Genomic DNA, 26,506 nt, shown 5'->3' on the forward strand with positions numbered 1-26,506 from the left:
CCTCTACTTTTCTGACACTGTTTTTGCTGGTTTTAGGACTCGACACACTTTACCAATGCTAACCACTGATAAAGTGCATATGCTCTCTCCCTTAAACATGGTAACCTTGGTTCATACCCAATTGGCATATTTAATTTACTTGTAAGTCCCCAGTAAAGTGTACCATATGTGCACAGGGCCTATAGATTAAATGCTACTAGTGGGCCTGAAGAACTGATTGTGCCACCCAAATAAGTAGCCCCTTAACCATGTCTCTGGCCTGCCATTGCAAAGCCTGTGTGTGCAGTTCACCTTGTCATTTAAAAGGTACCCTTTTTCTACATATGAGTCACCCTAAGGTATGCCCTAGGCAAACCATAGGGCAGGGTGCTATGTAGGTAAAAGGCAGGACAGGTACATGTGTGTTGTTTTCTGTCCTGGTAGTGGAAAACTCCTAAATTTGTTTTCCAGTACTGTGAGGCCTGCTCCTTTCATTGAATAGCATTAGTGCTACCCTCATATGCTGTTTGAGTGGTAGATTCTGAAAGGGGTAACCAGGTCATATTTAGTATGGCAAGAATGGTAATAGAAAATCCTTCTTATTGGTGAGGTTGAACTTTAAATTACTATTTTTGAAATGGCTCTTTTAGAAAGTGAGCATTTCTCTGCACTTAAAATCCACCTGTGCCTTACAGCCTGTCTCCAGTCCACGTCTGGGCTAGGCTGGTTGACAGCTCCCTTGTGCATTTCACCCAGTCAACCACAAACACAGGATACTCAGTCACACCTGCACTCATCTGCATACTGAATGTGTGTTCCTGGGCTGGGAGGGTGCAGGGCTGGACACATTTCAAATGCTAGCGGCCTGCCCTCACGCAATGGACTGCCAAACGCCTGACTGAGACCCTGGCAGACAGACCTGTACTGAAAGGGGACCGTGTGCACTTCAAAACCACTCTTTGAAGTCTCCCCCATTTCAAAGGCATTTTGGGGTATATAAACTGGGTCACTGACCAAATCAAACACTATTGGACCTGAACATGCAATCTGTCAAGAGGAACTACTTGGCTGCCCAAAGGACTCATCTGGGCTGCTTTGCTGAGAAGGAATGCTGCCCTGCTGCCTTGCTGCCCTCTGCCTTTGCTGGGAAGTGCTCTCCAAGGGCTTAGATTGAGCTTGCCTCCTGTTTTCTGAAATATCAGGACCAAAAAGACTTCGGGGGTCATTCTGACTCCCGCCGGCCGCGGTAACCGCAGGGCCGGCGGGAGCCGCCAGAATACCGCTGCGCGGTCAGAAGACCGCCGTGGTTATTCTGGGTTTCCCGCTGGGCTGGCGGGCGACCGCCAGAAGGCCGCCCGCCAGCCCAGCGGGAAACACCCTTCCACGAGGATGCCGGCTCCGAATGGAGCCGGCGGAGTGGGTGGGGTGCGATGGGTGCAGTTGCACCCGTTGCGATTTTCAGTGTCTGCATGGCAGACACTGAAAATCTTTGTGGGGCCCTGTTACAGGGGCCCCTGCAGTGCCCATGCCATTGGCATGGGCACTGCAGGAGCCCCCAGGGGCCCCACCACACCCCATACCGCCATCCTGTTCCTGGCGGCCGAAACCGCCAGGAACAGGATGGCGGTATGGGGGTCGGAATCCCCATGGCAGGATTCCCCAGGGCAGCGGAAAACCGGCGGTACACCGCCGGTTTTCCGTTTCTGACCGCGGCTGTACCGCCGTGGTCAGAATGCCCATGGGAGCACCGCCAGCCTGTTGGCGGTGCTCCCGCGGTCCCCAACCCTGGCGGTGTCGGACCGCCAGGGTTGGAATGACCGCCTTCATCTCATGAAGGAACTCCTTGAAAATCGATGCACAGCCTGCTGGAAAACGACACACAGCCTGCCTTGCAATGAGAAAATCACCACACAGCCAAACAAGAACAACGCAGCCCGACTTCCTGAGTGAAGATTCGACGCAGCGCCTGCCTTGCGGCCGGAAATTCGATGCACAGCCTTACCGGATCGATGCGCAGCTGACCTGAAACAATGCAGCCAACTTCCTGAGTGAAGAATCGATGCAGCGTCTGCTGTGCAACAGAAAATTTGGCATATAGCCATACTAGATCGATGCAATGCCTGTGACTTTGTCCAGCTCGCTCAGGATTTCCACGCATCACCCCGGGGTGTCAAAAAGATCCCCTCATCGCAGTGAGGAATCAAGACGGTGCACCGGAAACAACGCAAAGCCCCTTGCAGCGTGGAAAGAAACAACGCATCGTCTGTGCCACCCCGGAAAGTCCGACACACACCCTATTTTTCCACGCATTGCCTCCTCTGCGGTGTCCGTGCATGTTATTTTTTACGCAAACCAGGTACTTTGTGTGATCAAGAGTCAGTTGTTGATTTCTGAGATTTAAGACTCTTTTTTAATCCTGCAAAAGTGATATCTTAACTTGTGCTTATTGAGTCTTTAGCGTTTTTACCTTAATTTAACCAAATAAATATCCTCCATTTTTCTAAACCTGTGTGGTGTTTTCACTGTGTTACTGTATGATTTATTGCACAGATACTTTACACATTGCCTTCTAAGTTAAGCCTGACTGCTCAATGCCAAGCTACCAGCGTATGGGAACAGGATCATTTGGATTGTGTGTGACTTACCCTGACTGGGATTGTGGTCCCTATTTGGACAAAGGTGTATACTTCTGCAAACTAGGGACCCCATTTCTAACACCGTCTAATCAAGGCACTTTAATGCATGTGAGATACTGGCAAAGGTCACATCTTCTGTAGTTGTTATAGCATCAAGGGCAAGACTGGTAGAGATGGGAATTCACTGCATTTCAATCCTATCTAAGAAGCAGTATTTTCTCCTAGTGTTTGTAATGGGTAACCCATAGGCGTTACTAGCTCCGTGATGGGGGTGATAGTGCAGTCTTGTTTAATCATCCAGGCTAGAAGGCGGCCAGATTTACCAACCTGCCCTGTGGACATTTGCCTCATGGGCGGTAAAATGTAAGTAGTGGAGGCGCTCTAATAATGCAGTGAAAGACGTCTTAGCTGTGAGTTTTGCTGCCTTCCTCAAGTCCGGTAGATGGTGTTTGACAGATGTGATATCCCTAACACCATCTTAAATGCAACCCACTCCATCATGCTAGTGGAAGCTGTGTTATGATCATCAGTATTATACTGTTGGATACAGGTGCTTTGTTCCTCGTGGAAGACTGGGTCTTCCTGGCTATCACGCTGGAGATACCAAGTGGGTGTCGGTGGTCTAGGGCTCTCCCATTGTAGGTCAATAAAGTGTGTGTTATGGTCCAAAACTATTCAGCCAGAATAGTCGAAGTACTGTATCTGGGGCACCAGGGGGGCTGAACAGAGGAAACAGTCAAGGCGTACGTGGAGTTTGTGAGGCGTCAAGTAAAAGGAATACAACTTAACATTAGGGTTGTGGGACAACCAAGCATCTAGTAGTGACCAGTGTTGTATTCAGTTCTGAATTCATGCAACCTGTGCATGGGGGGATAAGCGTGGTGAAGGAGGTTGAGATCTATTAAGATCAAGGTCTAGTACACAGTTGTAGTCTCCACCTAGAATCCAAGAAGTGTAGTTTGTGGGCTAGGGTGATAGAGACTGGGTCATCCCAGAAGTTTTCCTGATCAGAACTGGGAGCATATATGCTTTCGAGGAGTAGAGGTCAGCCATGCAGGTGACCTTCTAGAAGCACATAATGGCCCTCTTTATCTACAATGGTGTCTAACACCTGAAAGGGAAGACCTGCTCTAACCCATATTAAGATTAAGACACCTTGTGCATAAGGTGAGTAAGTGGTTGCATGAATAGTGTCCCTTCGACGCTTACACAAGAGCTCACGTTTTTCTGCCATTGTGTGCGTCTCTTGTAATAGAACAATCTTTGCGTTCTGATGCTTTATGTAAGAATATAGAACAATCTTTGCGTTCTGATGCTTTATGTAAGAATACACCATGTATCATTTACACGCTGTGTGTATGCTGCGCACATTTTACGTGAGAAGGCGATATCAGAGTTTAAGGGTTGCATGGCATTTAGCGGTATCTGTGAGGAATGGGGAAGGAGGGTCTTCCGCTGGGCGCATCATCCCACTTGATTCTTCCGCTGGTTGTACAAAAATCACATGGGTGGTCATTACAACCCTGGCGGTCGGTGTTAAAGCGGCGGTAAAAACACCAACAGGCCGGCGGTAAAAATAAAATGGAATTACGACCGTGGCGGAAACCGCCAACATAGACAGCCACTTTAACACTCCGACTGCCAAGGCGGTACAAACAAACACCGCGGCGGTAACCGCCAACAGACAGGCGGAGGACAATGTACCGCCCACAGAATTACAACACTCCAATCCGCCACCTTTTCCAGGGTGGATTCACCGCAAATAAAAACACGGCGGAAACAGGATTTGGAAGGGGAAACGCTCACCTCTACACATCCCACGAGGAACCAGGATGCCATGGAACCGGAACTTCAGATTCTACCAGCCTTTATCTTCCTGCTCTTCTACCAGGAGCACGAACACCGGCGGCAAAGACCACGTGAGTACTGCACCTACGACACAGGGGAGGGGGGAGGGAAAAAACTGTGACACACACATGCAATACGCAACACCCCAACCCCCACCCTCACCCACGACAACACACCCCCCCCCCCCAATCCCCCCTGGAAGAATGCAAGGACAAAAGGAAATTAGTCGAATGATTGTAATATATTTAAATACAGTAATCAAAAATATATACATATATAAAGATATTCACACTATAAACAAATATATACACCAAGAATACAAGTCCAAGGTATTCCACTATCATAGTCCGTGGACCACTGGGCCCAAAATCAATCCATCAATCAATCAATCATTGAATTTATAAAGTGCACTACGTACCCGTGAGGATTTCAAGGCGCTGGGGGGGGGAGAGCTGGTGTTACTGGTCGAAGAGCCAGGTCTTGAGGAGTCTTCTGAAGGTGAGTAGGTCTTGAGTCTGTCGCAGGTTGGTGGGGAGGGTGTTCCAGGTTTTGGCGGCGAGGTATGAGAAGGATCTGCCGCCGGAGGTCTTTCTTCGGATGCGGGGGACGACGGTTAGGGCGAGGTTAGTGGAGCGGAGCTGACGGGTGGGGGTGTAGAAGCTGAGTCTGCTGTTTAGGTAGGCTGGTCCGGTGTCGTGGAGCGCTTTGTGAGCGTGGGTAAGAAGCATGAAAGTGATCCTTTTGTCCACGGGGAGCCAGTGGAGGTTTCTCAGGTGGTGGGAGATGTGGCTGTGGCGGGGTACGTTGAGGATCAGCCGGGCGAAGACGTTTTGGATACGTTGGAGGCGTAGTAGGTCTTTTGCTGGGATGCCTGTGTAGAGTGCGTTGCCGTAGTCCAGCCTGCTGCTGACGAGGGCCTGTGTCACTGTTCTTCTTGTTTCTGTCGTGATCCACTTGTAGATTCTGCGGAGCATGCGGAGTGTGTTGTAGCAGGAGGAGGAAACTGCGTTGACCTGTTTAGACAAGGTGAGGGAGGAGTCGAGGATGAAGCCCAGGTTGCGAGCGTGGTCGGACGGTGTTGGCGGGGTTCCTAGTGCGGTGGGCCACCAGGAGTCGTCCCAGGTGGAGGGGGTGGGTCCGAGGATGAGGACCTCCGTCTTGTCCGAGTTCAGTTTCAGACAGCTGTTTCTCATCCATTTGGCGATGGATTTTATTCCCTCATGGAGGTTGGTTTTGGCAGTGCATGGGTCTTTGGTGAGTGAGAGGATGAGCTGGGTGTCATCGGCGTAAGTGAGAATGTTGAGGTTGTGTTGTCGGGCCACTTGAGCGAGGGGGGCCATGTAGATGTTGAACAGCGTCGGGCTGAGGGATGAGCCTTGGGGGATGCCGCAGATGATGTTGGTGGCTTCGGAGAGGAAGAGGGGGAGGCGGACTCTCTGGGTTCTGCCGGAGAGGAATGAGACGATCCAGTCGAGGGCTTTTCCTTGAATTCCAGTTACGTGGAGGCGTGATTTTAGGGTGCAGTGGCAGACCGTGTCGAAGGCGGCAGATTGGTCCAGGAGGATGAGGGCTGATGATTCGCCGCTGTCCATTTGGCGTCTGATGTCGTCTGTGGCGGCGAGAAGGGCGGTTTCGGTGCTGTGGTTTCGTCTGAAGCCAGACTGGGAGGGTTCTAGGATGCAGTTGTCTTCGAGGTGGCTGGTTAGTTGTGTGTTGACGATTTTTTCAATCACCTTTGCTGGGAAAGGGAGCAGGGAGATGGGTCGGAAGTTCTTTAGGTCATTGGGGTATGCTTTGGGCTTCTTGAGGAGGGCGCGGATTTCGGCGTGTTTCCATTTTTCAGGGAATGCCGCTGTTTCGAAGGAGATGTTGATGACCTTCTGTAGTTGGGGGGCGATGGTGGAGTCGGCTTTGTTGTTTACATGGTGGGGGCAGGGGTCTGACGGAGATCCTGAGTGGATGGAGTTCATGATCTTGCGTGCCTATGTGTCATTCACGTTGGTCCAGGAGGTCAGGTGGTTTGCACAGGTGGAGTGTTCGGGGGTGGGGTCTGGCGTGGGAGTGGCGTCAAGACTGTCGTAGATGCCGGTGATCTTCCGGTGGAAGAAGGTGGACAGTGCGTTGCAGAGTTCTTGGGATGGAGGGATGTCGTTGATGTTGGCGCTGGGGTTGGAGAGTTCTTTCACGATGCTGAAGAGCTCTTTGCTGTCCCGTGCGTTGTTGTCCAGACGGTTTTTGAAGTGGGATCGTTTCGCTTGTCTGATGAGTTGGTGGTGCTTGCGGGTGGCGTCCTTGTGGGCTGTGAGACTGTCAGGTGTGCGTTTGAGGAGCCATTCCTTTTTTAGCTTCCGACAGTCGCGTTTGGAATTTAGGAGCTCGTCGGTGAACCAGGCGGCTTTTCTTCTGGCTTGGTTGTCGGTGTTTTTTTTGAGTGGCGCGAGGGTGTTGGCGCAGTCGTTGATCCACAGGGTGAGGTTGTTGGTGGCGGTGTCTGGGTCTGTGGAGTCGGGGGTGGGTTCTGGGCGAGGGCGTTGGTAAGCTGGTCTTCCGTAACTTTGCTCCAGCATCGGCGGGGTGGTTGTTGGGTGCGATGGTGCTCGGTATGTTTCTTGTAGGTGAAGCGGATGCAGTGGTGGTCGGTCCAGTGGAGTACGGTGGTATGGTTGAAGGTGACGTGGGCGCTAGCGTGTGGCCGGCGATGTGGGTTGGTGTGTTGACGAGTTGTCTGAGGCCGTGGTTGGTGAGGTTGTCGATCAGGGTAGTGGAGTTGGTGTCGTTGTTGTTCTCCAGGTGGAAATGTAGGTCCCCGAGGAGGATGTAATCCGTTGAGGTGAGTGCGTGGGTGCTGGCGAGGTCGGCGAGGGATTCGCTGAATGGTGCTCGTGGTCCGGGGGTCTGTAGATGAGCATTCCTCTGAGAGTGGTGTTGGGGTCGGTGTGGATGCGGAAGTGTAGGTGTTTGGCGGTCTTGAGGGAGTCGTCAGTGTGGGTGTCGACCTTGAGGGAGGATTTGTGGGCGATGGCTATGCCTGCTCCGATTCCGTTTTTGCGGTCCCTACGGATTATCTTGTAGCCATCCGGGATGGCTATTGCGATGTCGGGCGCCGAGGAGTCGTTCCACCAGGTTTCGGTCAGGAAGGCTATGTCTGGGGCGGTGGAGTCGAGCAGGTCCCAGAGCTCGATGGCGTGCTTGCGTGCGGAGTGGGTGTTGAGGAGTATGCAGTGGAGGTGGTTAGTTTCAGTCTTTATTGGTTTTGTTGTTCTGTCACAGGTGAATCTGCAGATGCGGCATGCAAAGGGTCCGTGGGTGTTCCTTGGTGAGGGCTGGGAGCATGCTGTGATGCAGCCGGGATTGAGGACGTTGAGTTGGTCGGCCGTGTAGCGGTGTCTGGGGGTGCAGGGGTCTCGCAGACTAGGGGGGGTGGCGCTGGGCGCGGTCCAGGCACGGACGGGCGCAGATGGGCTTGCCTTTGGTGCGCTGCCCTGCGGCTGCCATAAGTGGAGGTGGGTGGGAGTGGCAGCTGAGAGGCGGGAGGGCCTGTCCAATGGGAGGGCTGGGGGACGGGCCGCAGGGGACGCAGCGGCGGGAAAAAAACTGCCTGATGGAGCGGTGAGAAGGAGGGGGGAGGTGGGATGGGCCGCATGGGACGCAGCGGCGGGAAAAAACTGCCTAATGGAGCGGAGAGAAGGAGGGGGAGGCGGGAGGGGCCGCAAGGGGCGCAGGGGCGGGAAAAAACTGCCTAATGGAGCGGAGAGAAGGAGGGGGGAGGCGGGAGGGGCCGCAGGGGACGCAGCAGCGGGGAATTAGACGGAAGGAAAACGGGAATGGAGGTGGCGCGGAGGCGGAGCGGGGAGCGACCTGCCTGCAGTAGCAGGGTCAAAGGTTTCTCCCTGTTACCGCGCTGCAGCTGCCATAAGAGGAGGGGAGGGTGGGAGTGGCAGCTGGTAGGAGGGAGGGCCTGTCCAATGGGAGGGCTGGGGGGCGGGGACACAGGGGACGCAGCGGCGGGAAAAAAACTGCCTGATGGAGCGGTGAGAAGGAGGGGGGAGGCGGGAGGGGCCGCAGGGGACGCAGCGGCGGAAAAAAACTTCCTAATGGAGCGGAGAGAAGGAGGGGGGAGGCGGGAGGGGCCACAGGGGACGCAGCTGCGGGGAATAAAACTGAAGGAAAATGGGAATGGAGGTGGCGCGGAGGCAGAGCGGGGAGCGATGGTATGCATTGGTTTGTTGCAACTGCCTCTCTACACCCTGGATGGCATTCAAAATGGTAGACTGCCCAACAGTGAGGGACCTGAGGAGGTCAATGGCCTCCTCACTGAGGGCAGCAGGGGTGACAGGGGCAGGGGCTGAGGTGCCTGGGATTAAGGAGATGCCCACCCTCCTGGGAGAGCGGGCACGGGACACACGCTGAGGGGCTGCTGGGAGGGCGGCGCTGGTATGGAGGGTGGTGGCTATACCTGTAGATGCGGGGGGCACAGATGGGCCCGCCACCGCAAAGGAGCCCACATCAGAGGAGGGGTCCGTATCGCTGGTGTCAGCTCCTGTCCCCGCCGTGGAGCTCCTATCGCCCTCTGTCCCACTGGTGAATTCAGACTCCGTAGTGTCGCCCTCCAGGGCCATGTGGGATGCAGCTCCCTCCTGCTCCGGTGCCACTGCTCCTCCGCCTGATGATGCTAATGCACAGAAGAACAGGGAGACCAGAAAAAGGGGGGAAGACAGAAGAAAGACATGTTGAATGCATGCAATACCGCTACCGTTGGCGGACACTACAGACACAGAAGCCCCCTGCTCTACGCCGCGCACTTGGAGTTCCCTATTCAATCCCAGGGACATGGGTTACAAGGCTATGCCCGATTTCTGCACACATGGATGTCACAGGAGCCTGACTAGGTGTAGTTGGCACTGTACACAGGTGGGGTGGGGTGCCACAGGGTCTGCCTTAAGAAGGGTCCTTACCTACTCATCTCGCCCTGGCCTAGGGGAACCCACAGCCCACCTCCCCCACCCAGACATCTACAATACGCGCTGAATCAGCAGAATGAGAGTGTACTCACCCCCTTGTGGCTGCTGTGATGCCCTCAAGCGCCCATCCAACTCCGGGTTCGCCACCGCCAGGATCCTGAACATCAGGGGGTCATGGTGCGACGGGCACCCCTCCCACATTGTGAGGCCATCCCCAGCTTGGCCTCCGCCGTCTTCTTGCTCCAGCAGCGAATGTCCTCCCATCTTTTCCGGCAGTAGGTGCTCCGTCTGTGGTAGACCCCCAGGGTCCGGACTTCCTTGGCGATGGCACGCCAAATGTCCTTCTTCTGGTGTCCGCACTGTCACAGTCATTGGCCCGCATCCCTACCCTTGCCATGACGCACATGCACTCACTGTCGTTTCATGCACGCCTCATTCTCACCCCCCCTATCTTTCATCCACACCACTCCACACAGGCATTGCCCATACAGCATGCTCACATTATACTTACCTGTTTGTCTGGAGGACCGTAGAGTAGCATGTACTGGGGGCTGACTCCATCCACGAGTTTCTCCAACTCCTCCGTGCTGAAGGCAGGGGCCCTTTCCCAGACGCACGAGCCATTGTCTCTTCCAGACTGAGGTCACAGCAGCACTTGCAGTGTAGGTCCTCTCCTGTCGAAGATCAGGTATCAAGTGATTGAACTGAGAGAAAATGGCAGTCACCTCCACGGCGGTGTGTACCGTCACCGCCGGCGTACATCGTCATTGGCTCCTGGGACCCATGGGGTCCAATGTTAACCAATGCAGGATTGCACCGCGGTCTTCGACCGCCTACCGCAACGGTGTACAACGCCAGCGCAGTTACCTCATATCCCCTTGTCCCACATTACAGGTCAGACAGCCGCCATTTCATGGGCCCACATGGCATTATTTTGGACTGCATCACACATATCTAGGCCTTGCCTAAACACTCATACAGGCATATGTCGATTTGCTAATATTTTCAGAGTAAGCTGTGTTTACGTACCTCAGAGTTGGTTGACTCTCTGCTCGCTGTTCTCCTCCATAGGCACCGTCCGCTGGGGCATGTGAGGAGATGGCGGCATCCTCCGGTGTACAGACCGCTGGTGGACCTGTCGACAATGGAGGAGCGACATGTGATCATCACCTACAGACTTGATCGCGCCACAATCCAGGAACTGTGTGCCCAGTTGGAGCCAGACCTGATGTCAGCTATCCGCCATCCCACAGGAATCCCCCCTCAAGTGCAGGTGCTGTCAGTACTCCATTTCCTAACAAGTGGGTCTTTTCAAACTACAGTGGCCATAGCATCAGGGATGTCCCAGCCTATGTTTTCCAACGTGTTGTCCAGAGTGTTGTCTGCCCTGCTGAAACACATGCAGAGCTAAATCTTTTTCGCTCAGGTGGAGGATTTGCCTACAGTGAAAGGTGATTTCTATGCCCTGGGACATATCCCCAACATCATAGGTGCCTTTGATGGGACACATGTGGCCTTTGTCCCCCCGCAGGAGTGAACAGGTGTACAGAAATCGGAAGAGTTACCATTCAATGAATGTGCAGATGGTGTGTTTGGCCGACCAGTACATCTCCCATGTGAATGCCAAATTCCCTGGCTCAGTGCTTGACGCTTACATTCTGAGGAATAGCAGCATCCCTTTTGTGATGGGGCAACTCCAGAGGCACCGTGTGTGGCTATTAGGTGAGGACATGGACCCAATACAGTGTGAATAGTTGTCTGGGTCTGGGGATGTCCCTATGAGTTAGTGTGTGTCTAACAGTTGTCCCTCGCCATTTGCAGGTGACTCTGGTTACCCCAACCTGTCATGGCTACTGACCCCAGTGAGGAATCCCAGGACAAGGGCAGAGGAACGCTACAATGAGGCCCATGGGCGAACAAGGAGGATGATAGATCGGACCTTTGGCCTCCTGAAGGCCAGGTTCCGGTGCCCCCATATGACATGTGGTTCCCTATTCTACTCACCAAAGAAGGTATGCCAGATCATCGTGGCCTGCTGTATGCTTCACAACTTGGCTTTGCAACGACAGGTGCCTTTTCTGCAGGAGGATGGTCCAGATGGAGGTGTTGTGGCAGCTCTGGAGCCTGTGGACAGTGAAGACGAGGAAGCAGAAGAAGAGGACATAGACAACAGGAACACGGTGATCCTGCAATAATTCCAGTGAGACACAGGTAAGAAGACAACACTGCCTGCTACATCTGATTTAATTCTACTACCTCTCATCTGTCTGTCATTTTCACCCAGTGTATGGTCACTGAGCTTCACTTTCCCTTACGATTTCACAGATGTGGGTCCCAGTGTGTGACATCTGCTTTGTTTCCTCATGGACTAGAGCTGTGTGACATAGGTATGTTGAAATTACATTTGATATAGCATTTTGCCACTGTAATTGCTAATACACAATTTCGAAATCACAGACAGACTCCTGATTGTTTTGTGATTTAAGGGTGTTTATTTAAGTGCTCAATATTGGAAGGGGTTGTAAAATGGTCAGGGGTGATGGTGGAGGAATGTCCATGGCAGAGTCCAGTCTATTAGTCTCACAGGTGCATTGTCCAAAGGGGCATAGGAAGTGGAGCTGGGGCAGTTTAAGGATGTACGGGGTGACAAACTGGGACAAAAGGATGACAATCAGGGTGGTCTCATTTCTAGGCGGGGTCTTGGCATCATGCTCTGTCTTTGTCCTGGATCTCAGGGACCGTTTGCGGGGTGGTTCTCCATCTGCAGGGGGTGGGGTGCTGGTGTGGTGGTCCTGTGGCGGTGCCTCCTGTCCACTAGCGCCGGTGGAGGTGGTGGGCAGTTCATCGTCCAGGCTAGTGGCAGGGGCCCCTTGTTGTGCCACAGTGTCCCTCCTGGTGTTCACGAGTTCCTTCAGCACCCCTACTATGGTGCCCAGGGTGGAATTGATGGATTTGAGTTCCTCCCTGAACCCCAAATACTGTTCCTCCTGCAGCCGCCGGGTCTCCTGAAACTTGGCCAGTACCGTTGCCATCGTCTGCTGGGAATGGTGGTAGGCTCCCATGATGTTGGAGAGGGCCTCGTGGAGAGTGGGTTCCCTGGGCCTGTCCTCCCCCTGTCGCACAGCAGCCCTCCCAGTTCACCTATGTTCCTGTGCCTCTGTCCCCTGAACCGTGTGCCCACTACCACTGCCCCCAGGTCCTTGGTGTTGTTGGGTTGGTGGGTTAGTCTGGGTTTCCTGTAGTGGTGGACACACTGCTGCTTGACGTGTTCTGGGGACAGAGGGATGGGACCGCTGGGTGGGTGCTGTGCTGGTGTTTCCAGAGGGGGAAGCTCTGTAGTGGCTTGTGCCAGTGTGAGGGGAACTGACTGTTCCAAGGTCCCAGATGGGCCGGGCTGGTCATCTAGATCCAGTTGGACAGAGCTGCTGTCATCACTGTGGGCCTCATCTGTGGGTGGAGTGGACATATCTGGACCCTCTTGTCCGGTGATGTTGGGTAGGGGTCCTTCAGGGGTGTAAAAGCATGATTATTGCATCTGTGTGTGCCATGGTGTTCAATGGGTGGGTGACCGTGTACCCCAGTGCTTGCATTCCTGTGTAGGACCTTGTGTGATGATGGTTTAGGGGGGTGTATGGGTATGTGCAGTGGCCATGCTTTGGTGATGGGTGTCCATGCTTTGGTGTTACATGCAGGGCTTGGGTTTGGGATGTGTGGTTTGTGATATTGGGACATCCGTGAGGAGTTGGAGTGATGGGTGTGAGGGCGAGGGTGAGGGTATTTAATGGCATGCAGGTAGGGTGGGGGATGAAATAGTGAAAGATTTGACTTACCAGAGTCCATTCCTCCAGCTACTCCTGCGAGGCCCTCAGGATGCAGTATAGCCAAGACCTGCTCCTCCCATGTTGTTAGTTGTGGGGGAGGAGGTGAGGGTCCGCCGCCAGTCCTCTGAACCGCGATGTGGTGTCTTGAGACCACGGAACGCACCTTCCCCCGTAGGTCGTTCCACCTCTTCCTGATGTCATCCCTAGATCTTGGGTGCTGTCCAACTGCTTTGACCCTGTCCACCATTCTTCGCCATAGCTCCATCTTCCTAGCTATGGTGGTGTGCTGCACCTGTGATCCGAATAGCTGTGGCTCCACCCGGATGATTTTCTCCACCATGACCCTGAGCTCCTCCTCAGAGGACCTGGGGTGTCTTTGCGGGGCCATGGGGTGGTGTGGGTGATGTGTGGGGTGGGGTGTGTTGTGATGTGTGGGGTGATATTTAGAGGTGTGTTGTGTGAGGTGCTTGGATGTTGTGTGTGTGATGGTGTTGAGTGCCTGTGAATGCTAGTGTTGTTTCTGGTGGTGTCTCTCTCTGGCCTTCAGTCGCAATTGTGGTCGTAAGGGTTTGTGGGTGATGTGAGTGTGTGTTTTATATTGTATTGGGTGTGTGGGAGTGGTGTGTGTATGTGTATCAGGTGTGTGTATTTTGATTTGTCCAATGTGGTAGTGTTTTGTAAATGTGTGTGTATTTTGAGCGTGGCGGTGTGTGCCGCCAATGGAATACCGTGGATGAAAGACCGCTGCGTGGATTCGTGATCCGTGATAGTGTGGGTGTATTCCTGTTGGTATGACGGTGGAAGTTTTTTTATCGCCAGTTTATCACTGACCTTTGGTGTGGCGGACTTGTGTGGGTGTCTGGATTTTGGCAGATTCCGGGCTGTGGGTCATAATGACCGTGGCAGAATTCTGCGGCCGCGACGGTGTGTTGGCGGTCTTCTGCACGGCGGTAAGCGGCTTTTACCGCCAGTGTTGTAATGACCCCCATAGTCATGGCCGGCGGCATTAAACCGATTGGTAGGGTGTAACATGGGGCAGAGAACTGTTATGTAACTGAAAGAAATTGAACAAGGAGTGCATACTGCAACCAACAGTACACCCAAACAATACATATATATAAAATTCTTAATGTATAATGGAGGATGACCAAGATCTAGGTGGTAGGGATGTAGCTCATGGGCCCTTTGTTACCAAGGAGAAAAGTCAGTGGGCCTCTAGCCCAGAGACTCCAGGGGGTTCCCGTTATGGTGCATGGGTGGAAGAGGTATTGCGTTGGGCCCATTCCTGGGACGTCTGGGGGATTATGTAGTGTGCCTAAAGAAGGGTGCAGGATGTGTAGGTGTAGGTGAGGGCTATGTTATAGTACTTTTTGTGAAAGAGAGGGGACAGCGGGAGGAAAAGCCAAACAAGACAGTGTTTCACAACAACATGATTAAGAAGTAAGTGCATACAAACAATGTAGACCATCTTGGGAGGCAGTAGGTGAATGTCCTCTTATGAGTGTGTCTGCGGCCTGTGGAGTCACACTTGGTGGGGTCAGGGAGCTCTGTTGGGAGTTTCATCATCTGTTGTGAAGATGTGTGGGCCCTTTTTGTCATCCATGGTGGCCCGGTTGGTTCCCATGGTGGCTGCTGCTTGCAGGACCCGGTGCTTGTTTTCTATGCTCTCTTCCAGATTTGGGGGTGTCATTGGAGATCAGCATGGTGCAGTTTGAGGTGTACTCTGCCACTTCCAGTGTGGTTTGGGAAGAGGTGAGGTTCGAACGGGCCGATCCAGAGCGGCTGTGCAGTAGTGTTGGTCTGCCCAGTCACAGGTTGACTTTGGATCGGTAAAAAAGAAAGAGGTTCCTTCAAACAGAGTTTTGAGATGCGCCAGGAATGGCATTGAATATTAGATTCTTAGTTGTAGTAGGTGTCTTTTGACTTCCAGGAAAGAGGCACGTTGGTGCTGGACCGCCTGGGTGCAATATGAAAATGGCAAAACCACTCTGTACTGGACCCGTAAAGGGCCAGTACGACAGGCCACATGGGGAAGAACATCCTGGTCTTTGGAATGTAAACGTTTTGCAAACATTGGGTGTGGTGGGTGGATCCGGGGGAGGCTGTTGGGCTGGTACCTGGCACGCTCATTTCAAGGTAAATAAGGAGGTAAGGTCCGAGCTGGGAGTGAAAGACTTGAAGCAGTTTTTCAGGTAAGGAATGGGGTCCTGACCCTCCACTCCTTTTGATGGCCAAATATTCCTATGTTACTCCTCCAAGAGCGGACTTCAATGTCTTCTGCCCTTTCCTCTAAACAGCAGATTGTTCATGCAAGTCCTGGATAGCGCATTTGTTATCACTTATGATGGATTGCAGGGTAGCTATGGCTTTCTCACTGTCAGTATCTTTATCCAAAAGTGTATGGTGGCCACATTGGAGGAAGCTGAGCTCTGTGGCCAGGATACTAAGGTGTGACTCTACAGAGACACTCAAGTGATTAATGGAAGCCAGTACAGGGTCCAACTTGTCTTACATGGACATCGATGAGGCGGGCCCTGCTAGTGGTCCATCTGGGATGGCTGTTGGTGGGGCTGCGTAAGTAGAAGATGGAGCTGGAGTAGTCAAATGAAGTCTGCTCAGGTTGAAAGCTCTGTTGATTGTTACTTGACAGGATCTCTGGGTACAAAGTGGTAAGCTGAGCGTACAGGGCGGGGTGGGTGATAACACCAATCAGTCTCTGCGGGTAGGGTGTCACTGCATGCTATACTTGCTGGCCATCAGTGGTGGGGGCATCCCACCAAGCTGCAAAGAGGACCACTTTTGGTCAAGGACGAAAGACTCCTCTCCTCATGTTCCAATACGAGGGGGTCATCCTAGTGCTGTGGATCAGTGCTTAAAGGACTAGTCGGGGGCTTTACTGGTGTTCCTGTGGCTTTGACCCTCCTCGAAGGTAAAGGAGAAGAGCTGATGCTGGGGGTGGATCAGCACACTGTGTGACAGTTGGGGTCTTTGGGGTCTGGATGCATTTTTCATTCTTCGCAGGAATCAAATGCACAATGAGGTTGATAGACCTTTGGAACCAGAAATATATGTGGTGAACCATCAACAATTACATCAATCTACCCCAATAATTTGGACACCATGACCAATGCAGCCACGGAAGAAAAACTCCAATCAGGAAATTTAGTTCAAAATTTTATAACATTTATTACATTCAGACCACAATATACTTCATATTGAAATATAAAAATCAAAAATACAAAAAAGTCTTTTGATTATGTCATTGTGTAAGGAAATGCCTCCTTGGCATGGTTACCCCCAGACTTTTGGCCTTTGCTGATACCAAGTTATGATTTGAAAGTGTGCTGAGGCCTGCTAACCAGGCCCCAGCACCAGTGTTCTTTCCCTAACCTGTACCTTTGTTTCCACAATTGGCACACCCTGGCATCCAGGTAAGTACCGTGTAACTGGCACCCCTGGTACCAAGGGCCCTGATGCCAGGGAAGGTCTCTAAGGGCTGCAGCATGTCTTATGCCACCCTGAAGACCCCTCACTCAGCACAGACACACTGCTTGACAGCTTGTGTGTGCTGGTGGGGAGAAAATGACTAAGTCGACATGGCACTCCCTTCAGGGTGCCATGCCAACCTCACACTGCCTATGGCATAGATAAGTCACCCCTCTAGCAGGCCTTACAGCCCTAAGGCAGGGTGCACTATACTATAGGTGAGGGCATAGGTGCATGAGCACTATGCCCCTACAGTGTCTAAGCAAAACCTTAGACATTGTAAGAGTAGGGTAGCCATAAAAGTATATGGTCTGGGAGTCTGTCATACACGAACTCCACAGCACCATAATGGCTACACTGAAAACTGGGAAGTTTGGTATCAAACTTCTCAGCACAATAAATGCACACTGATGACAGTGTACATTTTATTGTAAAATACACCCCAGAGGGCACCTTAGAGATGCCCCCTGAAACCATACCCGACTTCCAGTGTGGGCTGACTAGTTTTAGCAGCCTGCCACACACCAGACATGTTGCTGGTCACATGGGGAGAGTGCCTTTGTCACTCTGTGGCTAGCAACAAAGCCTGTACTGGGTGGAGGTGCTTCTCATCTCCCCCTGCAGGCACTGTAACACCTGGCGGTGAGCCCCAAAGGCTCACCCCCTTTGTTACAGCACCCCAGGGCACTCCAGCTAGTGGAGTTGCCCGCCCCCTCCGGCCACGGCCCCACTTTTGGCGGCAAGGCCGGAGGAGATAATGAGAAAAACAAGGAGGAGTCACTGGCCAGTCAGGACAGCCCCTAAGGTGTCCTGAGCTGAGGTGACTCTGACTTTTAGAGATCCTCCATCTTGCAGATGGAGGATTCCCCCAATAGGATTAGGGATGTGCTCCCCTCAGGGAGGAGGCACAAAGAGGGTGTAGCCCCCTTCAGGGCTAGTAGCCACTGGCTACTAACCCCCCAGACCTAAACAAACCCCTAAATTGAGTATTTAGGGGCTCCCAGAACCTAGGAAGATAGATTCCTGCAACCTAAGACGAAGAAGGACTGCTGACCTGAAAGCCCTGCAGAGAAGACGGAGACACCAACTGCTTTGGCCCCAGCTCTACTGGCCTGTCTCCCCACTTCAAGAAAAACTGCAACAGCGACGCGTTCCACATTGTCCAGCAACCTCTGAAGCCTCAGAGGACTACCCTGCATCTAAAAGGAACAAGAACTCCCGAGGACAGTGGCTCTGCTCTAAAGAAGAAACATCTTTGCAACAAAGAAGCAACTTTTAAAAGACAACACGTTTCCCGGCGGAAGCGGGAGACTTTACACTCTGCACCCGAGGCCCCGGCTCGACTTGTGGAGAAACAACACTACAGGGAGGACTCCCCGGCGACTGTGAGCCTGTGAGTAGCCAGAGTTGACCCCCCTGAGCCCCCACAGCGACGCATGCAGAGGGAATCCAGAGGCTTCCCCTGACCGCGACTGCCTGCTTCTAAGAACCCGACGCCTGGTAAGGACACTGCACCCGCAGCCCCCAGGACCTGAAGGATCCGACCTCCAGTGCAGGAGCGACCCCCAGGTGGCCCTCTCCCTTGCCCAGGTGGTGGCTACCCCGAGGAGCCCCCCCTTGCCTGCCTGCTTCGCTGAAGAGACCCCTGGGTCTCCCATTGAACTCCATTGCAAACCCAACGCCTGTTTGCACTCTGCACCGGCCGCCCCCGTGCCGCTGAGGGTGTACTTTTTGTGCTGACTTGTGTTCCCCCCGGTGCCCTACAAAACCCCCCTGGTCTTCCCTCCGAAGACGCGGGTATTTACCTGCTGGCAGACTGGAACCGGGGCACCCTCTTCTCCATTGAAGCCTATGTGTTTTGGGCACCACTTTGACCTCTGCACCTGACCGGCCCTGAGCTGCTGGTGTGGTAACTTTGGGGTTGCCCTTAACCCCCAACGGTGGGATACCTTGGACCCAACTTTGAACCCTGTAGGTGGTTTATTTACCTGCAAAAAGAACACACACTTACCTCCCCCAGGAAGTGTTTAAAATTGCAGTGTGTCTAGTTTTAAAATAGCTTATTGCCATTTGTGTGAAAACTGTATATGCTATTTTGCTAATTCAAAGTTCCTAAAATTCCTAAGTGAAATACCTTTCATTTAAAGTATTGTTTGTAAATCTTGAACCTGTGGTTCTTAAAATAAACTAAGAAAATATATTTTTCTATATAAAAACCTGTTGGCCTGGAATTGTCTTTGAGTGTGTGTTCCCCATTTGCTGCCTGTGTGTGTACAACAAATGCTTAATACTTCCCTCTGATAAGCCTACTGCTCGACCACACTACCACAAAATAGAGCATTAGAATTATCTCTTTTTGCCACTATCCTACCTCTAAGGGGAACCCTTGGACTCTGTGCATGCTATTTCTTACTTTGAAATAGTGCATACAGAGCCAACTTCCTACACATTGTCTTTATAGGAGCAAGTCAAATTTAAAAACAGTGTTTTCAAAAATTCAAAAGTTCCTTCTAAAAGTTCCATTGTCTCTAAAAAGTAACCATTTTGTAATCACTGATTAGCATTTCCAGCAGATAATGTCTTGGGTTCATCCAGTGGCAATGAGATTTCAAAGTTCAGTTCCAAAGCATTCTCAAGTTCCAAATTGTTCAGCTTGATTTGAATTGTTAACACAAAAGGCAACCAACTCCTTCTCCCAGTCTTCAATTGTGAAATGTCAATTCCGGAGCAAGGTATCTGTTACTTGATGCTCTTTTTCTTTTTGATCTCCTTGTCAGACGACCTTATGTTTCACTGTCACTTTGCTCTGACTCTTCAATTACTTCAGCAATAGTAGGAGACACTTTTCCTGGGCCACTGATCTCCGGTAACAACTCTTTTCTCTGCACAACTGGGGCGTCAACGTTATCTGAGCTAGCAGGTCGCCTGACCCTTCTGTACCTTCAACTGCTGTTGACGCACTCAGATGTTCACCAGATTGTGCATGCACTGCATTAGACATTTGTCTAGTCCCCACAGATTTGCAAACCTGGACCCTTTCTTTCACTGTAACGGACCCTTCGGAAACAGGCGCTGCTTCATCAAGAGGACTTGGAACTTTGCATTTGTGGCTCACATGAATCCAGTTCGAAAGTCCAGCACATTTCACAGCTGGTGTTGCTACTAGAACAATCTTGTATGGGCTTTGCCAATGCATTATGTTAATGAGGCTACTGGATTTGGGAGACAGGATCACATGGATTCTGGCTACTAAGTAGGATTCCATACCACATGACACCTGTCGGCCTAATCCAGGTTGTCTGGCTAACTAGTAGCACCTCATCTCTGGCCGAGATGATTGTGGCAACCGGGCGAATGACAAGAATCCCTTTCTCTCAGTTAACAAAAAAGTCTCATGCAGGCAAAGACAACAGCGACAGGACATAGTTCAATAAGGATTTATTGAAGGAACTGCATCTTAGATATAAATCAATCAATCAATCAGGGAATTTGTAAAGCTCGCTACTCACCCGTGAGGGTCTCAAGGCACTGGGGGGGCTGCTACTGCTCGAACAGCCAAGTCTTGAGATGTCTCCTGAAGGTAAGGAGGTCCTTGGTCTGACGCAGGTGGGTGGGAAGAGTGTTCTACGTCTTGGCAGCGAGGTGCGAGAATGATCTGCCTCTGGTGGTTATTCTGCAGATACGTGGGATGGTGGCGAGGTCAAGGTCGGCGGAGCGAAGCTGTTGGTTCGGGGTGTAGAAGGAGATTTGTCTGTTGAGGTATTCTAATCTGGTGTTGTGCAGTGCCTTGTGAGCGTCGGTGAGGAGTTTGAAGGTGATTCTCTTGTTGACGGGGGGCCAATGCAGGTCTCTCAGGTGGGCTGCGATGTGACAGTGGCAGGGGATGTCCAGGATGAGGCATATGGACGCGTTCTGGATGCGCTGCTGTCTTTTCTGGAGTTTGGCCATGGTTCCCCCATAGAGGGCATTGCCGTAGTCCAGTCTGCTGCTTGAGGGCTTGGGTGACTATTCTTCTGGTTTCAGTGGGGATCCATTTGTAGATCTTCTGAAGCATGCAAAGGGAGTTGAAGCAGGAGGAGGAGATGGCGTTGACTTGCTGGTACATAGATAGTGAAGAGTCCAGGATGAATCCCAGGTTACGTGCGTGGTCAGTGGGTGTCGGTGTGGTTCCCAGTGTGGCAGGCCACCAGGAGCTGTCCCATGCAGACGGGGTGGAACTGAAGATGAGGACCTTAGTCATGTTGGAATTCAGTTTAAGGCAGCTGTTCTTCATCCATTCAGCGATGACCTTCATTCCTTCATGGAGTTTGGTCTTGGCGGTGTTCTTGGTGAGGGAGAGGATCAGATGGGTGTCATCGGCATCTGAGATGATGTTAAGGTTGTGGGATAGGGCGATGTTAGCGAGCGGAGCCATTTAGACATTGAAGAGGGTCGGGCTGAGGGATAAACCCTGGGGTACGCCGCAGATGATTTTGGTGGCTTCAGAGTGGAATGGAGGGATGTGGACTCTCGGAGTTTTGCTGGTGAGAAAGGAGGTGATCCAGTCCAGGGCTCTGTCGCGGATTCCTGTGTCACTGAGGCGTGTGCGTAGGGTGTGGTGGCAGATGGTGTCGAACGTGGCTGAGAGGTCCAGGAGGATGAGGGCTGCAGTTTCGTCGCTGTCCAGTATGGTTCTGATGTTGTCGGTGGGGGCAGTTTTGGTGCTGTGGTTGCTGCGGAATCTGGATTGGGATAGGTCTAGAGTGCTGTTCTCCTCGAGGAAACGGGTCAGTTGTTTGTTGACAATTTTCTCTGTGACTTTTGCCGGTAAGGGGAGCAGGGGGATGGGCCGGAAGTTCTTGAGGTCCTTTGGGTCTGCCTTAGGTTTCTTGAGGAGGGTATTGATCTTGCTGTGTTTCCAGCTCTCCGGGAAGGTGGCAGACTTGAAGGAACTGCTGATCATCTTACAGAGTTGGGGTGCGATGACGGAGCTTGCTTTGTTGAAGATGTGGTGAGGGCAGGGGTCGGATGGTGAGCCAGACTGGATGGTGTTCATGATTTCGATGGTGTCATTGTTGCTAACGTGGGTCCAGGAGAGCAGGAGGCAGGTGGGTGGTGAGTTTGTGGTGTTGGTGGTTGATGGGGGTGGTCTGAGTGCTGAAGCTGTCATGGATGTCTGCGATCTTGCGGTGGAAGAAGTTAGCTAGGGAGTCGCAGAGGTCTTGTGATGGCAGGATGTCGATGACGTTGGAGCCGGGGTTGGATAGCTCCTTTACGATGTTGAAGAGCTCCTTGTGGTTGTGTGCATTGTTGTTGATGCGTTCTTTGAAGGCTGTTCTGTTGGCGGTTCGGATGAGTTGGTGGTGTCTGCGGATGGCGTTTTTGAAGGCTGTGTGGTTGTCCAATGTCTGATCTTGGTGCCACTTCTTTTCGAGTCTTTGACATGTTTGGTTAGATTCTTGACCCTGCTTCCAGCAGGCAGGTCGCTCCTCGCGCCACTGCCCCGCGCCACCTCCACTTTGCCGGTTTCACCCTTTCTTTTCTTTTTCTTTTTCTAAATTCCCCTGCCGCTGCGTCCCCGCGGTCCCTCCCTCCTCCCCCCACCTCCTCTCCCTCCGGTTTTACCTTTTTAAATCTCCCGCCGCTGCTAATCCCTGCGGCCCCACCCCCCCAGCCTTCCCATTCGCCCAACACTCCCTCCTCCCAGCTGCCACTCCTTCCCTCCTCCCCACTTATGGCAGCCGTGGCGCGGAGGCACCGAAGGCGTGCCAAAGGCAAGACCATCTGCACCCGTCTGCGCCCAGCGCCAGTACCCCTGGCCCCCTCAGACAAATCTACTCCCCCCCTCACCCTCCACTCACTCAACCCAGGCCCTCGTCCCACCTGCACCCTTTCCAGCCCTACACACACTCATGGCCCCTTCACCTGCTACTCCTGTCATTTCTCCTGCTCCTCATCCCTCACACCACACACTAACTATAGCGACCCCCCCAACAACAAACACAACACCCCCAACGCAATACTCACCTGCTCTGCCCCCACCCCCACCAACCAGCCCTGCCACACACCACCCCACAACCAGAACACACCCCGCAACAACACCCTCATGCACCACACCAACACCACCCACCACAACCACCTCAACTGCCTGCTCCTCAACACCCGCTCCCTTCACAAACATGCCATAGAACTCTGGGACCTCATCACATCACACTCACCTGACATCGCCTTCCTCACGGAAACTTGGGCCAACCCCTGCTCGGAACCCGACATAGCTATCGCCACCCCCAAGGGATACAAACTCCAACGCAAAGACCGCCTCAACAGGCCAGGTGGTGGCATCGCCATCCTACACAGGGACACCATCAAAGTCACCACCAGCTCCCAAGACACTATCCACAACACTGAGCACATGCAATTCCTAATCCACATTAACAACAACTCCACCCTCAGAGGTACACTAATCTACAGACCACCAGGACCACGCCCCGCCTTCTGCGACACCATCGCTGACACATTCAGCCCGCACGCCCTCACCTCCCCAGACTGCATCCTCCTCGGTGATTTCAACTTTCAGTTGGTGAACCTTCAAGACCACAACTCAACCTCCCTCATAGACAACCTCACCAATCTCAGACTCAAACAACTGGTCACCGCATCCACCCACTCAGCAAGACACACGCTCGACGCAATTTTCACCTCAAGCCAACACATAGCCTACACCCACACCACCAAACTCCACTGGACTGACCACCACTGCGTCCACTTCTCCTTCACCAAACCCCCCATATACCACCATCAACACACCACACCCTACCGCATGTGGGACAAGATCCCCACAGAACGCTTGAACTCCCAACTGGCTCACAAGCTCCCCCTCCACCAAGGACCCCAATGCAGGAGCACACAACCTCTCTAAATGGATCACTACCTGTGCAGACACACTAGCCCCCCTTAGAAAACACATCGCCACCCGCAACATCAAGGACGCCCCATGGTTCACCCCCGAACTCCAAGCGCAAATGCCACCAAGCGGAGAAAATATGGCAACAAGAACCCTCTACAGCCAACTTCTCCACCCTCAAAACCACCATTCGCCCCCATCACCAACTCATACGCTCCACCAAAAGAGATCACTACAAAACACGCCTTGACAACAACTCCCAAAACAGCAAAGAACTCTTCACCGTCATTAAAGAGCTAGCCAAACCCAAAGCCAGCAACATAGACCCCCCATACACACAGCTCCTATGTGACGCCCTCTCCAACCACTTCCACCACAAAATCCTGGACATCCACAACAGCTTCATACCACACACACCCACCACACACACCCCTCACTTACCCAAGTCAACCCCCACTCATGACCCCCCACCACACTCACCACCTGGGCCCCCACCACACACAAAGAAACCAAAAAAACTATGAACTCCATCCACTCCGGATCCCCCTCCGACCCCTGTCCTCATCGCATCTACAACAAAGCCAGCCCAACCATCGCTCCCATACTCCGCGACATAATCAACTCCTCTTTTGACTCCGCCACCTACCCAGACCCCTGGAAGCACGCAGAAATCACAGCTCTTCTAAAAAAAAACAGAGCCGACCCGGAGGTCCTCTCCAACTATCGCCCCATCTCCCTCCTCCCTTTCCCCGCCAAGGGTGCCGAGAAACTAGTCAAAGCCCGCCTATCCCACTTTCTCGAAGAAAACAACACTCTTGACCCCTCACAATCCGGGTTCCGCAAGAACCACAGCACGGAAACCGCCCTCATTGCATGCACTGACGACATCAGGACCAAAGTCGACAAAGGCGAGACCGTCTCACTCATCCTCCTAGACCTCTCCGCAGCCTTTGACACTGTCTGCCACCACACATTCTGCACACGCCTCCACAACACAGGAATTCGCCACAAAGCCTTAGACTGGCTCACCTCCTTCCTCACCGACCGGACCCAAAGAGTCTACCTTCCACCTTTCCACTCCACTGCTACCAAGATCATATGCGGAGTCCCCCAATGGTTCTCCCTCAGCCCCACACTCTTCAACATTTACATGATCCCCCTAGCCAACATCCTCCGACCACACGGAATCACCATCCTCTCCTATGCAGACGACACCCAATTCCCTCACCCGCAACCCCACCACCGCCAAAACCAACCTACGCGTTGCTCTCTTCGACACCGCCAACTGGATGACAACTAACTACCTCAAGCTTAACTCCAACAAAACTGAGATCATCATCTTCGGCCCCAACAAAAATATGTGGGATGACTCCTGGTGGGCCACGCCCCAGGCCCCGCACCCACCCCCGCAAACCACGCAAGCAACCTCGGCATCATCCTGGATCCCTCCCTCTCCATGACACAGCAAATCAATGCACTAACCTCCTCCTGCTTCCACACACTCTGCGCTCTAAAAAAATCCTTCAAATGGATTCCCCCAGATACCAGGAAGACAGTCACCCATGCACTCATCAGCAGCAGACTAGACTACGTTAACGCCCTCTATGCCGGCACCACACTCAAACTCAAACGCAAACTCCAGAGAATCCAGAACACAGCCGCACGGCTCGTCCTTGGCCTCCCCTGCCACAAACGATTCTCACCACACCTCAAATCCCTTCACTGGCTCCCCATAAACAAGAGAATCAGTTTCAAGATCCTCATCCACGCACACACATCCCTCCACGACACCGGCCTGACCTACCTCAACAAAAGAGTGAACTTCCACACTCCCACCCGCAACCTCTGATCAGCCGACCTCGCATTAGCCACAGTCCCCCGCATCCAACGAACCACCACAGGAGGCAGGGCCTTCTCTTACTTCGCCCCACAACCTGGAACTCCCTCCCCACCAACCTCCGCAAAACCAAGGACCTCCTACTCTTCAGAAAAAACCTCAAGACATGGTTGTTCGAACAGTAACCCCCCCGCACAAGTGCCTTGAGACCCTCACAGGTGAGTAGCGCGCTCTATAAAATGCTTGATTGATTCATTGATTCTTGGAGGTCGGCAGTGAACCAGAAGGCCTTTCTGTCAGTGCGTCTCTTGTAAGGATTGTTGATCGGGCAAGAGTGTTGGCACAGTCGTCGATCCATTGCCTGAGGTTGTGGGCAGCTGTGTTAGTGTTGGTGGTGTCGATGGGTGTGTTCCGGGAGAGGGTAGTGATCAGTTGGTCTTTGGTGACCTTGTTCCCTCTGCAGTGGGGAATCCGTTTCAGGTGATGGTGTGTTGTGGATTTCTCTAAGGAGAAGTGGATGCAGCAGTGGTCTGTCCAGTGGAGTTCGGTGGTGTGGCTGAAGGAGACGTGTTTGCTAGTGGAGAAAATGGGGTCGAGTCTGTGTCCTGAGGAGGGGGTGGGTGTCGTGACGAGCTGTTTGAGGCCGATGTTGGAGAGGTTGTCGAGTAGGGTGGTAGAGTTGTTATCGTTGGTGTTCTCGAGGTGGAAGTTCAAGATATGATTTGCAATAACTAGGATGATAAAACACAATAAAAACAAGTAGTTGGCTAACAGAGTAAAACAAAAGAACAGTCCAACCATACTGTTGCTAGGTGTGATGCATATATTTCTCCTACCTACACTATGGTACTCATTATGAAATTGGCGGTAAGTCCCGCTTACCGCCATGCCGACTGCCGCCAACATACCGTGACCGCGGCGGTATACCGCTACCCATTTATGACCCACAAATAGAAATCCGTCACTATACACCCACACAAGTCCGCCAGCCCAAAGGTCAGTGATAAAATGGGGGTAGCAAAACCCACACCGTTATGCCAACAGAACTATGCCCA

Source organism: Pleurodeles waltl, chromosome 7 (assembly GCF_031143425.1).
Source record: "Pleurodeles waltl isolate 20211129_DDA chromosome 7, aPleWal1.hap1.20221129, whole genome shotgun sequence".
Classification (NCBI taxonomy): domain Eukaryota; kingdom Metazoa; phylum Chordata; class Amphibia; order Caudata; family Salamandridae; genus Pleurodeles; species Pleurodeles waltl.